Genomic DNA, 13,973 nt, shown 5'->3' on the forward strand with positions numbered 1-13,973 from the left:
TCACTCACTTAGGAAGATATTATAAGGATCATAATAAATCCAACAGACACTGGGCATTCACCCCTTATTGCCAACATTGTACATTGGAGATTGTCTTAGTTGGTTCAAGCTACCATAACAAAATATCGTACACTGGCTTAAATAACAGAAATTTATTTTCTCACAGTTCTGGAAGCTAAGAAGTCCAAGATCAAGGTGCTGACTGCTTCGATTCTTGGTAAGACCACTCTCCTTGGGTTGCAGACGGCCACTTTCTCACTATGTACTTTCCTCAGTTCATGTGCATAGGGAGAGAGAAACATCTCCCTCTCTCTCTTCCTCTTCTTATAAATCCACTAATCTCATCACAAGCGCCCTATCCTCATGACCAAATTTAACCCGAATTGCCTCCCACAGGCCCCATCTCCAAACACCATAACTCTAGGAGTTAGGGCTTCAACAGATGAATTTGGGGGAAAGTACAGTCAGTTCCATAAGAGGGATATAACTTCTTTTGTTACTGTCACAATTATCATGATATACAAATATAATCTTTCTTTGTGATTATTGGACTGAGATCAACCCAATTGTGCTGAACACCCTTCCTTTTCTATTGAGAAGAATCCGTTTTCAGTATAAGAGTAGATCTAGGAAGTTTTGGTAACATACAGTAAGCACAATCTAATTTCAACGTTTGACACTTGAAAATATGAGCTAATAGCATGACCCATCAGCTGACTCTAGAAGCTTTTCACATGAGCTGTGTCCCTCCAGTCTACAAGAGGCTTGGTGAAGTTGCTTTCTGTGACTCTCACCTGATAATCCCCATAGAGATAAGTGACTCTGCACATTGCTTGGTTCAGATGTTCTCAACTGCCTTGAAATATTTGAACAGAAGTCAGGCTGATCCATCAAAGAATACATAATAGTGGCTCTGAAAAGGGGCAGCCCAATGCATCTCTGACTGGATTACCTAGTCTGCAGCCCCCATCACATGACAGAAAGGCCTGTGGGGCCTGGCAGGGACCAGGGCACCCAAGGCAAAGAGCTGGCTGTTAGCCCAGCTCACTCATGAAGCACAAGAGACGTACTAATTGAACAAAGAGAACCAAATCAATAGTCACACGCTTGGGGTACCCACATGTTTCTCTCCACATCAATATTATATCTTATGTCTTTCAACATTCTAACATGATTGCAAGTGAGAAGGGCTATCATGACTCATAACAAATGACCCAACAAAGAGATATTGGCTTTTTATAATTGGTTCAAGACATAGTATCATTCTAGTGACAATGAAATTAATCAAAAGAAATCTTTTTGCTTTATCTATATATTGCATTATAATCTTTAACATCCATTATTAACAACCAATATTACATGTCGAGGTAACTGAGGAGGAAACGAACAAAGATTTAAATTTAAACAATCCTCAGGCCCTGTATTTAACCACTTTTAAACTGTCTGCCTCCTGCTGGGTTACTCCATCTATGCAGGGACTCCTAAATTTTCTCTTTTATTTTCTTTTTAAGGTGGGCAGGATTCCAGGTCCTCAAGACCTCCACACTCAGGCAATATTCTCAGTGAATGTAAATGATGAACTCAGACAGCTGTTGCAATGCTTCAAATGCCATGATGTTTTTAGATGTGTTTGTCTGCTACATAAAGGTTTAAAATACCATTTGTGAAATAGTGACAGAAATGGGAATTTTAATAATTTTGGAAAGCAACTTGATTATGCATGTTGAAGTCTTTAAAATGATCACGTCTTTTGCCTGAATAACTCTACGTTTAGGATCAAGCCTAGGTAAATAATCTGAAACAATAGAGACAAACTTTAATCACAAAGATCTTCATTACAGCATGATTTATAAGAGTCAACAACAACAAAACCCTAAATGTCTGAAAATAGGAAAAGGGCTAAGTAAATTAGAGTAAAAATAGCCATGTAAGTAATCTAATATTATGGAGCATAACCAATTATGTTTCTGGTCAGTCTATCCAACAAACATTTATTGACTGCTTTAAATTTCTAGCCCCATTCTAGCAGCTTATGGTCCAGTAGACAGGCAAGTATAAAAGGACATTTGAAATAGAGTGTGGTATGTTCCACAAAAGCATAGAGGAGGTTCAATTACCCCAGGAGGGGAGAATGGGGGGTGGGAGGTAGGAAGAACTAGGGAACACTTGGTTTGTAACTGCTGGTAGTACCCTAATGTGGTGGTTTTGTTTCATATGGCAAATCGTTTATTAGGGGGAAATTCAATGTACATAGGAGAGGCTGCTAATCAGCTTCTGGAAGAATGACTAAGATGAAATGAAAGGGATGAATAAGAATAACAGGGGTAGGTTATGGAAAAGGGTTCTAGATAGAAGGACCGACCTGTGCAAAGGCATAGGACGTAGAAGAGAGAGGGAGGTTTCCGGGGGCACCACACTTAGTCACAATGGCTGGAGCCGAGCGTGTCAAGGTCAGGAGCCTGAAGAGGTAATAGGCTCCTAGGACCTGAGGTTTTGGAAAAGCATATGGAGACTGGATTTCATTTTGAGGGTGATGGGAAAACACTGGAAGTATTTGTAGGCAGATTTAGGGGAAAAGATGATGAGTGTGGTTTTAGGTATGTTGAGTACAGTCCACCAGGCAGTCAGATACAGAGGACCGAGCCTCAGAAGAGAGAGCTGGACTAGGCACAAGGATCTGAGAGTTCCAGCATTCAGATGATCACTGAGGCCAAGAGGATGGATGCTATTTGGAGTGGAAAGTGGGTATAAAGGGCTTAGGAGAAGGACAGGCAGAGGAATGGGAGTCCTTAAAGGATATTGAGATGAGGTGGCTGGGGCAGGAGGCGCCAAACAAGAAGAGTGTAGGGTCACAAAATACAAGGAAGAAGTATGTTTCAAGAAGTGGATGCATGTGCCAACAGTTGCTGAGAATCAAGTAGGATAAGAACTTGAAATCTTCTAAGAAAATTAGCAGCAAGAGCGTCCCTGACCGGAGCAAGAGCAGCTTTAGTGGAATGTTGAAAGCAGAAGGCCCCTAGCAGAGCACCGTGGCTCGGAGCATGGCACAGAAGCAGCACGAAGAGAAGCTACCCTGTCAACGAGTTTGGCTAGAAGAAGAGCAAGCGTCACAGCAGCTGCTGCAAGGAATTGTGCTGTCAGTGGGCGGTTTTATGTCTTGTCCTTTCAAATAGGAGATGATCCATATTCATGATTGGATGCTGATGGGAACAAATCTATTAGATTTGTTTGATAAAGGTGATATTAGATAAAGGTGAGAGAAGGTGTGATTGCTTTAGTGAGTTTCTTTGGGGGAGGTGGATAGGAGCGGAATATAGGAACTTAGACTGGAGATATGACACCTTTTTTATTGTATTTTTATTCCAAGAAGAAAGGGGATGGGATGGGTGTAGAATAGTTTGTAGGTTTGGAATTTGGACTTTAGGGGAGAGATTTGTCTGATGGCTTCTATTTTCCATAAAAGGGAGGGAGTAGGCAACTGTTGTGTGGGTAAGAGGAGGGGGAAAGGAGGGTTGAGGGAAAAAGAGATTATAGTAGCTGCTGTGGAAATTGGAAGGATTAATTAGGACAGAAAAGAAGGCAGGGCAGCCAAGAAGATGACACTGCTCAGCATAATTGTGTGATTTTTCTCCCACAGAGCCAACGAACATCTTTCTGAATTTTTTTCTTTATCTCTAGAGACTTGTGTATTGAAGCAACTTGAACGAACTTCATTCCAACTACCCAAGTGCAACCCCAGTAACATTTACCATAGGGAGATCCAAGTTAGCCAGGAACCTGTTCTTTGTTTTTCTAGGTATTTGGAGATGCATGATAAAAGCTCTAGTGATAAAGTACAGCATAGGGAATATAGTCAAAGTCATTGTAATAACTATGTGCAATGCCAGATGGGTACTAAACTTATCATGATGATGACTTCATAAGTTATATCGGTGTCCAGTCACTATGTTGTACACCTGAAACTAATATAATATTGTATACCTATTACAATTGAAAAATAAATTTAAAAAAATTTTTAAAGCTTTGGTGGGAGGAGAAGAGGATGACAGAAAAAAGTCCAGTCAAAATGTACTATTATACATAACAATCTGTTGATAAACCTTAAATATTGTGTAGTGTTTTTTCCATTAAAAAAGCATTTTCAAATATATTACTTCACCTCTCCCTCTTAATAATTTGCTCAAAGTCCTAGAGCAGGTGAGACCATGTTGAGACCAGCTCCAGGTTTTCTGAACTCAGAACAGTTCTCTTTTCAGTATACCAGGAGCCTTTCTGACCATCAGAGTGGTGCTGAAGTAACATTTTTAAGAAGGATGTGTAATCTCTGACCCAAGGATTACTGTATAGGGAGGGTCCAGGGTCTCTTCTCACAGATGACCTCGGACTCATTCTAAACACATACACACACATGTTGTTACAATCAGCAACAACGAAAGGTGAGGGTTCTTAATTGACTTGCAGACTCAATTGACTGCTTGACTTGGTGTCAAGAAGAGAAATGACATATGGTCCTGCCTTCTCTGGACTAATGGATTTTTTTACCCAGAGTAATAGCAACAGGAAACGTCTGCTTTACAAGGAGCATATGCCCAATTAAACAAGCCCTTTTCAGCTAGCTATCAGATGGTATGAGTCACTTATATTCATTTATCTCTCACAAAATCTCTCTCTCTCTCTCTCTCTCTCTCTCTCTCTCTCTCTCTCTCTCCACATGTCCATTTGCTATTTGGTGATAAGCAAAGTAGTCTGAGGATAATGCCTTTGAGGAAAGAAGCAGAATTCCTTACTCCTGCCTGTATTCAAAGCTCTTCCCTCTCCCAGTGTTTCTGTCACTGGAAGGACTACAAGCTCTCCAACTCCCCTTATGAGTGGATGACGTGCTTAATCATCACTGTCTCGTTTAAATTTTATCACAAAATACTGGTTTTTGTCAAGTCACTGTGTTTCTTGTACGAATATGTGGAAATTGGGGCTTCTAAGCCAAGAAGAGGTCATGGGTTGATTGGTGTTTCCTTGGTTATCATCATCACCATCATCATCATCGCGTTCTTTCTCACAATTCCTACCAAAATGCAGAGGCCATGGTGAAACAAAATCTCTATCTTGCATGAAGAAAAATAAAACATTAGATATATCTGAACTTCACAAGCGTTTAATATTTGGTTCCTGGCAACTACATGGAAGAGATTCAAATATAAATACTTGTTCCCATTACAAAACGAACAAACCCATTTAAAGTAGGCACAGGTTTAGAGCCAAGCAGACATAAAGTCAAATTCTAGTTCTGTAACTTATTGGTTGTACGAACTTGGTAACTTATTCTCTTTGTAAATTGGGAGAAAGTTCTCCTACAGAGTTTCGGGAGGATTAAAAGAGACATTGCCCTTGAAGTACACACTAGACGTTGAGATACTGCTCTCCAGCCTTTCCTCTTCTCTTAGCACGCACATAGTTCCTAGAATCATAAGTAGTCCTCCACCAAATATTACTTAAAAGATTAAAATATTTTTTTAAAATATTAAAATATTTGGTGCAAAAAAAAAAACTTTGCAAGTGCCAGTGTTATTTTTATTCTGCTCTGTGAAGACATGACAGGACTGGACAATCTTTCCCCAAAGCCTCATTAGAGTTTTTCCATTACTGTATTTGTGTTTGTTTTTGTTTCTTTTGTTCACGTTCAGTTTTTAGATGACCAAAATGAAATGCTCCCAAAGAGTCCTCCTTTGTAGCAGTGATGACACAAATTACATTGTTCTCCAGGGTTTAAAACACCCAGTCATTAAATTTAACTATGTGAGCTTGGCACATCTTTTCAAAAACAAAGCAGCTGTTTCCCTTTTGTTCATTTTTTTTAAAAGGCTTGCTCAATGGCTTAAAGATGTACACACTCCTATTGTAAATCCAGGAAAATACTGCGAAGTAGGCACGTACATTTACTAGTGGGAAGGCTCACAATGATCAAAAGAGAATGAGGTGCTGAATTTTACTTTCAAGTAATTCGGTATTTTCTATTTGTTAAGCAATATAATACTTATGGTGTGTCAGGCACTATTCCAAGTCTTTATGGAGAACAAGTTGTCCAATCCTCATAAGGTAGGTACTATTATTATTCCCACTTTGCAGATGGGGAATTGAACAACGCAGCTCTGACAGGCAGAGCAGGGCTTCTGTACCCGGGCAGACTGGCTCTGCGGGACATGTTTTAACTAGGTTCTTCCACCTGTCACCTACTATTTATTCTATTGATTTCACTTATTCCTTGCCATTTATGTAAAGTCCCTTTATTGTCCCTGTCGTGATAGTGAAGTCCTTGCCTCCATTACCCTCTGGCGACTGTTTCCCCCCTCCAGCAAAGAGGGCATCCCCTAATTGGTCACCACCATTGGACCTGCTCACTGGCATGCCTCTCCATGGGGTAGGGAAGCCAAAGGAAACTGGACTCGGTCAGTAATTCATAAGAGGACACAGCCGGAATATAGGCCCTGGGGTGACAGCTGGGAGAGGCTTGGCAAAGAGCCCACAGGCACCAAGCCTGTGTCTGTTGCCCACAGTGATCGTCTTCTCCGGTCCCTCTGCTGAGTCCTTCCTGCTGGTGACACCCTCAACTCCCAGTCTGTCCATTGTATACATGAATATGGGATTATGTCACTACTGCTATTGGCCAATACAAAGCCTTTCAGTGAGTTAGAGAGTGGTACCCCTTCAGCAGATGGCTTACAAGAGTGGGTGTGGCCTGTGGGCAAAGAGTGTGCTCACTATGGTCATGAATAATCAGAGATCACCTGCTGTGGTCACGGCCCAATCACTCATTCCTCGAAGTGCAACAGTTCAATCCAACAAAACATTGCCTGAGTATCTAGTGTGGGCCAAGAACTATTCTAGGTACAGGACAGACAAAGAAAACGACAGGCTCCCTGCCGCCTATGGTCAATGTCAACATAGCATTATATACATCAGTGCTAGAGCTATGCCTGGTACATTAGAGAGCAGAGAGGAGGGCCACCCATCCCAGTGGAGGCTTTCTTAGACAAGGTGCCTGAGCACAGTGCTTGGCATATCGTATGTACTCAATAAATTACATATAAAATGAGTGAATAAGGGAATGAATGAACAAAGACATCTATGAATGTCTTAAACAAAGAGTAGGCATTAACAAGACATAAAAGGAGAAATAGATCTCAGGCAAAGAGAAAAGCATGGAAGAAGCCCAGAGACAGGAAATAGCTTTGCGTGTCTGGGGAATTTCAGTTTAAATCCCAAGGAGGGGAGTGGCAGGAATTGAAGTAAAGAGTCAGGAGCAAGATCTTACTCCATGATAAGCAGTGGGAAACTTATCCAGTAGATCAGTGCTTCTTTAGTATGTATACAAATTACTTCATATGTATACAAATTACTTTGATCTGATTCTGATTCAGCAGATCTGGGCTGAGAACTGAGATTCGCTGGTTCTAACAAGCTCCCAGGTGATGGTGTTGCTGCTGGTCCGTGGACCAGTGCTTTCTACAACCTCCTAATGCCTTGCTATTAATACTTGAATTGTGTTACTTGAATTGTATTAATAGCAAGGCATTAGGAGGTCATAGAAAGCACTGATGGATGTGAAGAAGGAGAATGACATGCGATTGATCCTCGGTAGGTATTCAGTAAATGTTAAATGAATAAGAATATTAAATGAATATTAAAGTATGTGAATATGTGAACAGTGATTAATTAAATACTTTATTTCACAAAGGTAATGGAGCAAGCATTTATTGAGTATCTTTTATATACTTGTACTAGTCAGGTACATCGTGTACCTGATAAATATTACCTCCTCTAATCAAGAAATAAAAGCCCTAATTCAAACTGTACCTCTTTTAACTAAATGACTAGTATAATCAAATGGTTTTGAGTCATTTTTAAATAGTAATAACCATATTTAAACGAACTCACAACCAGAACTTTTTAGTATTGTGTAAACTGTGACTGCTATATATTTTAATAACATAATAGTATTTTTCTTTTGAGTCATGAGTCCAGGCACATTTTAAAAGTTGACTAAGCCATTCCTCACATCTCTGTTGCTTGTTATTGGGGAAGAAATTAGCTTAAGCTTGAGCACTTGGTCACTACCTCACAAGTACTGATTCCTGAAATTAGACCCAGATCTCTAATTTTAAATTCAAGATTACACTTTGCGCTCTGTCTATCTAGCCTTGGATGTTTTTGGTTAGTGACACAACCTAAAGCTAGGCTATTTGGGACTGTGATGTTCAGAAAGGGAAAGGCAGAAGGAGAGAAAAGATGAGCAGAAGAAGCATGGAGGGCCTGAGGAGTGCCTGCTCCCACCGTGACGACTGAAATAGACCTGTTCTTCTCTATGCTTCCTCCCATGCTTAACAGACTTCTCCCTCAGCCCGGCCAACTTATCAATTCCTCCTCACTTGTTTACATTGGGAAAGAGGTCTGCAGAGGGTGGAGCAAAGGAAATAAAAACAGAGCGGAAAGCAGAAATGCATCAGAGAATGGCAGAAGGGTGCTGACGCATTTCTATTGAAACCATACCTTTCCCCAGAAGAGTTCAGAGGGTTTTATAAACAGAAGCTGTGGATATTATGGGGTGTGGATGCCATCCTTATGCTGTTATGGTCAACAGAATAAAGAGGAGTTGGCAGAGGCAGGGAAGAGCAGATGCTTGGGTTTTAGACCAACATGGGTTCAAATCTCAGAGTTGTCACCTAGACACATGCATTGACAGGTAACTAGACATAATTGACCTTAATGCTCACTTTAAAACTAAGACAATGTTACAGAAGATACTTTTGATCTTTGTCTTTGCAGCATCCCTTCCTCTCTTCTTTCCATAACAAGCATCTCTCATGTCCCTTTGTGGAGTAAAGCATACCCCATTCTGTATCAATCAAAGTACACTAAGGGAAAACAGGGACACAAGCCAGAATCAGACACCCCACCACCACCATCATTTGTAGGACGTGAGCCAGGGCCCAAAAACCATCGGAGGCTGCTTGGACAAACTATTCATTATTTCCTGCTCCTGAACCCTCAAATTGCCTCGGTTCTTGTTCTTCCTGAAATCTGTATGTTTAGCTGTTCCCGTGGTTCTGTGAGCCTAACAAATTCCTATTTTGACTAAATTAACCAATGTTGGTTTCTGCTGCTTGCCATGAGGAGCCCTAAATGATATGAATATTTCCCTCTTAGTATTATACCTGCAGTTCTAGGTTTAAAGGCTCCATGCCTGGTCCAAAGAATTAATATTAGGGACTAACTTAAGGTCATTATCACAAGCAATCAATGCTAGGAAAATTCACAAAGCTAACAAGTCTGTGCCACTGTATGTAAAGCAACAGGAGTACCCCTTTGGCAGTTCTTTCTGTGTTTTAATTAACTGAGAGACAGAAAATTTCCCAGATCAAAAGCAGCTTCCCCTCCTAACCTGCCACCCGTCCTGAAAAACCCATCATTTGTGTCATGTCTCAAGCTTTATCACAAAGAAACATTTGCCTAAAGCATTTAAATATGGTGATTACTTGAACAAAAGGTATGTCATCAGTATATACATAATAAGTGCTTATGTATTCTTTCCCCTAAGTGCAGGGGACAAACACTTGACCAATGGAGAGAAGCTTAAACACACCAAACCTAGTACATCTTTTGTGATCCAGGTTTGTAATCATAACCATTTACTTTGTTAAAAAATTCTGTGTGCTTTTTTAAAAAACAACTTTTTTTTATAGTAGTTTTATGTTCACAGCAAAATTGGGTGGAAAGTACAGAGAATTTATGTGTATTTAAAAATATTTTATTACGACTTCAATTTTTCCTTCATGATAAAACATAATTATGCAGCCCTATAAAACTTTTAAATGAACACAGGAGGAAGTATCAGGATACTTTTTTGATAAAACGTGGTGCTTCCCTCAACATTTAAAAACCTGTGACTGACCCCGGCAAAGCCCTGTATGTTTTCTCTGAGGGAAGCTGAGAGTCTTACTCCTCTTGTTCCAAACACTGCCTATTTGTTATTTATTTGTTAGATTTCAGAGGCGCCTCCCTCTGGAGAGCTCAAGGCCATGTGCAACCGACTTTCTAATCTTACAATAGCCCAAACAACACAGTGCCAACGGCAGCAGGAAAGCAAGAGGGAGAATGAAAAACACATTCAAGGAGTGTCTCAATGTTCTATCTCAGGGGTGTCAAAACTTTTTTCAACGTTTTTTACCAAGGGCCATATGCGGTAAAATACACAAACAGCTGGGCTACTCACTCGAGGTGAAGTACGCATTGCCTCACCTGGTTTATTTAAGTAAACTACATATATTTTTGGAATTTGCTGCGGGCCAATTAACAATGGATTGTGGACTGCAGTTGGCCCACAGGCCACAGTTTTGACACCCCTGTTCTATCTGGATGCTACTTAGCAGAGCACCAGAGCAGCCTTCAGTTTAGGAGGACATCTTTTAATTTTCCTTCCATGAAGAAAATAGAAATGATCTTACCCAGAAATCAGAAAAAAATAGCACAGAAAATAAAGCTGAATTTTTAGGCTCCTGTTCTAAATTATAGATTACTGGAGAGCAGGTACTTAATAAACAACAACAAACACCTCTGATATTTACTGAGTGTATACCATGTGCCAGTTTTACCAGCCCTTTACACTGAGGTAAATCCTATTATTATTCCCATTTTACAGCTGAGGAAACTGAGGCTCAGCAACTCCTCTAATAAATGGTGGAGCCACTATATCTGATCATCAAAGCCTGTGCCCTTTATCCTTATGATACACCGCCTCCCTTATGTTTATTCACTTGTCTAAGTAATTAACCTGGCAACCTTCAAGGCAAGAGCAAGGCAATAGGAGAAAATGTTATGACCATTTGCCGAAGCTGCTTCTACTCAAATAAATAACAACGGAAGAATATTTCCAGAAATATACTAGTGGAGCTTGTAGAACAACACCAGGGTTGAGTTGTAAAGCCCTCATCACTTCCTGTATGTTGACCCTGTGGAGGCAGCCTCCTAAGATGGCTCTTATGATTCTCGCCTCCTGGTCTCATGTAATGCCCTCCCCTTGACTATGGGCTGGACCTAGTGACTCACATCTAGTGGATAAAATATAGCAGAAGTGATGGGATAGCACTTCCGAGAAGGTTACAAAAGACAGTGGTTTCCAACCTGGGCACTTTCTTTTACACTCACTCACTCTGAAAGAGGCCACCTGTCATGTTGTGAGCGGCTCTATGGGGAGGCCCACACAGCAAAGAATTGATGTCTCCAGTCACTTACCAGAGAGGACCCAAAATCTGTTAAAACCCACATGAGTGAGCTTGGAAGCAGATCTCTGTGATGGTGAATTTTATGCATCAACTTGGGTGGGCCATAGTGCCCCGATATTTGATCAAACACTCTGAATGTTTCTGTGAGGATGTTTTGGAGTGAGACTAACATGTAAATTGGCAGGTTCTGAGTAAAGCAGATTGTCCTCCACAACATGAGAGGGCTTCACCCAGTCATTTGAAGGCCTTCATAGCACCAAGACTGATTCTCCTCTGAGCAGGAAGGAATTCTGCCAGCAGATGGCCACTGCGCTTCCTTTGTAGTGTCAGCTCTTCCTGGTCTTTGCCCTGCCAGCTAACCTTGCAGATTTTGGACTTGCCAGCCTCCATAAACACATAAGCCAATTCCTTAAAATAAATAAATATATACTGGGAGTGCCAAAAAAAAATGTATGCAAGTGGACACTTGGGTCAACGTTGCTCGAACAGTTGATCGCCATAATCAGAAGTGTCTGGACGCTGATGGTAACCACTTTGAGCACCTCTTGTAATTGCAGAAGTCAAACGTGACGTGTATTCATCTTTTGTTATCAGTATATATTGAGTATTACAATTTTAATACAGTTTTCCTTTCTTAAAATGTGTATACATTTTTGGCACCCTCTGTATTAGATATAATATTGTATGTTATATATAATATTATATATTATATTATACAACATTACATATTATATATCATATTACATATAATATATAGCCTATTGGTTCTGTTGCTCTGGAGAATGCTGACTAATACACTTCCCCAGTCAATTTGAGCTTAAAGCAGGCCCAACCGACATCTTGATTGCAGCCTCATGAGAGATCTTCAGCCAGAGGCCCCCCGCTAAACTGCACCCAGTTTGAGTGTGTGTGTGTGTGTGTGTGTGTGTGTGAGAGAGAGAGAGAGAGAGAGAGAGAGAGAGAGACAGAGAGAGAGAGACAGAGAGACAGAGCGAGAGAAAGAAGAGGGAGAGAGCAATTAACTTAATTACTTAGCTGACGTGATTGCAGGGCCTGGCAAGTCTGAAACCCTTAGGACAGGCTGGAAGGCTGGATGACTCTGGTAGGAGTCGGGGTTGCAGTGCTGAGTCTGAAGACAGTCTGGAGATAGAATTCCTAACTCTTCAAAGGACCTCAGTCTTTTCTTTAAGGACTTCAACTATTGGAGAGGCCCACCCTCATTATGGAGGGTAATCTGCTTTACTCAAAGTCTACTGACTTAAACGTTAATTATATTAGATTAATACAGAGTACTTTCACAGGAAAATCTAAACTGGTGTTTGACCAAACAACTGGGTATCATAGCCTAGCCAAACTGACATATAAAATTAACCATCGTGTGTGTGTGTGTGTGTGTGTGTGTGTGTGTGTGTGTCCTAGTGGTTCTTCTTCTCTGACTGAACACTGACCGATCAATAAAATAGGTACCCTCATCTTATTCTATAAATTCTGCGAGGCTTCTGTGTTCCCACCTTTGATAATTACTTCTAGTCTTTACTCCATCAAAGTAACATCTGACAGCTGAAAGAAACTTCAGTGCTTGTGTTAACTGCCTTGACAAGCCCAGGCCCATCCAGTCAGAGCCAGATGGGACCTGCCCCCAGGTCCATACATATAGGACAGTGGTCCTCAAACTTCAGTGTGCTTCAGAATACTTGAGGGGCTTGTGAAAACATGGATTTCTGGGTTACCCCCCACCACTAGAACTAATAATTCTGTTGACCTGGAATAAGGCCTGAGATTTTGCATTTTCTTACAAGTTTTTAGGCCAATGTTCTTGGTCCTGGAACAACACATTGAGATACCTCTAAGGTTGGGTATCTCACTGCTCTGAGATACCGCCAAGGTTGGGTCAGGTAAACTTCAGCACCACTGTCAGAACAAATGCTAAGAAATTACACCTCAGGTAAAAGGAATATTAAGTAACATTCAACCTTGATTTGGAAACAATTTTAACTCCAGCTCTGAAAAGATATATTTTATGGATCTTCTAGGTATATGCCCAAGAGAAATGAGCCTGTTGGTCCACCAAAATCCACGTATAAGATATTCATAGATTGTTTTCACAGTGCCCCCAAACTGCAAACAACACAAATGTTCACTAACAAGAAAATAGATATACAAAGTGTGGTGATTCAAACAATGGAATGCGATCCAGAAATAAAAAAGAACAACCTTGTGTTATATTTAACTCATGGACAAATCTCTCAGTTATCACATTGAGCAAAATAAGCCAGGCACAGTACTGTACACTGTATGATTCCATTTAAGAATGTCACAAAGCCTGCAGTGATGAGGAAGTAGGTACTGAGAGGTAGTGGCTGAGTCACGCTGACACGCCCAGTGAGGGTACAGCAGGATTTGAATACAGGCCGTTGCACCTCACTTCTCTGAGCAGGTTTGGATACTGTGACATCTGCTTCCAGAATAAGGATCCTGGCCATACATCAGGACAGAGGCCCTTCTAATATCTCCTGAATGAGAAACAAGGGACGTTTAATAACTGGGATTGTAAATGTGAGGGTAGAAAAAAGGAAAGTCATGAAGAGGTAAAACTAATTGACATAATAGAGGCAGGATTGACTGGAATGGAGCATAAGGGAGCCAGCTGGGATGTTGGGTAAGTCCCCTATCTTCAACTGAGTTTTGGTTACAGAG

Source organism: Rhinolophus sinicus, linkage group LG04 (assembly GCF_036562045.2).
Source record: "Rhinolophus sinicus isolate RSC01 linkage group LG04, ASM3656204v1, whole genome shotgun sequence".
Taxonomy (NCBI): domain Eukaryota; kingdom Metazoa; phylum Chordata; class Mammalia; order Chiroptera; family Rhinolophidae; genus Rhinolophus; species Rhinolophus sinicus.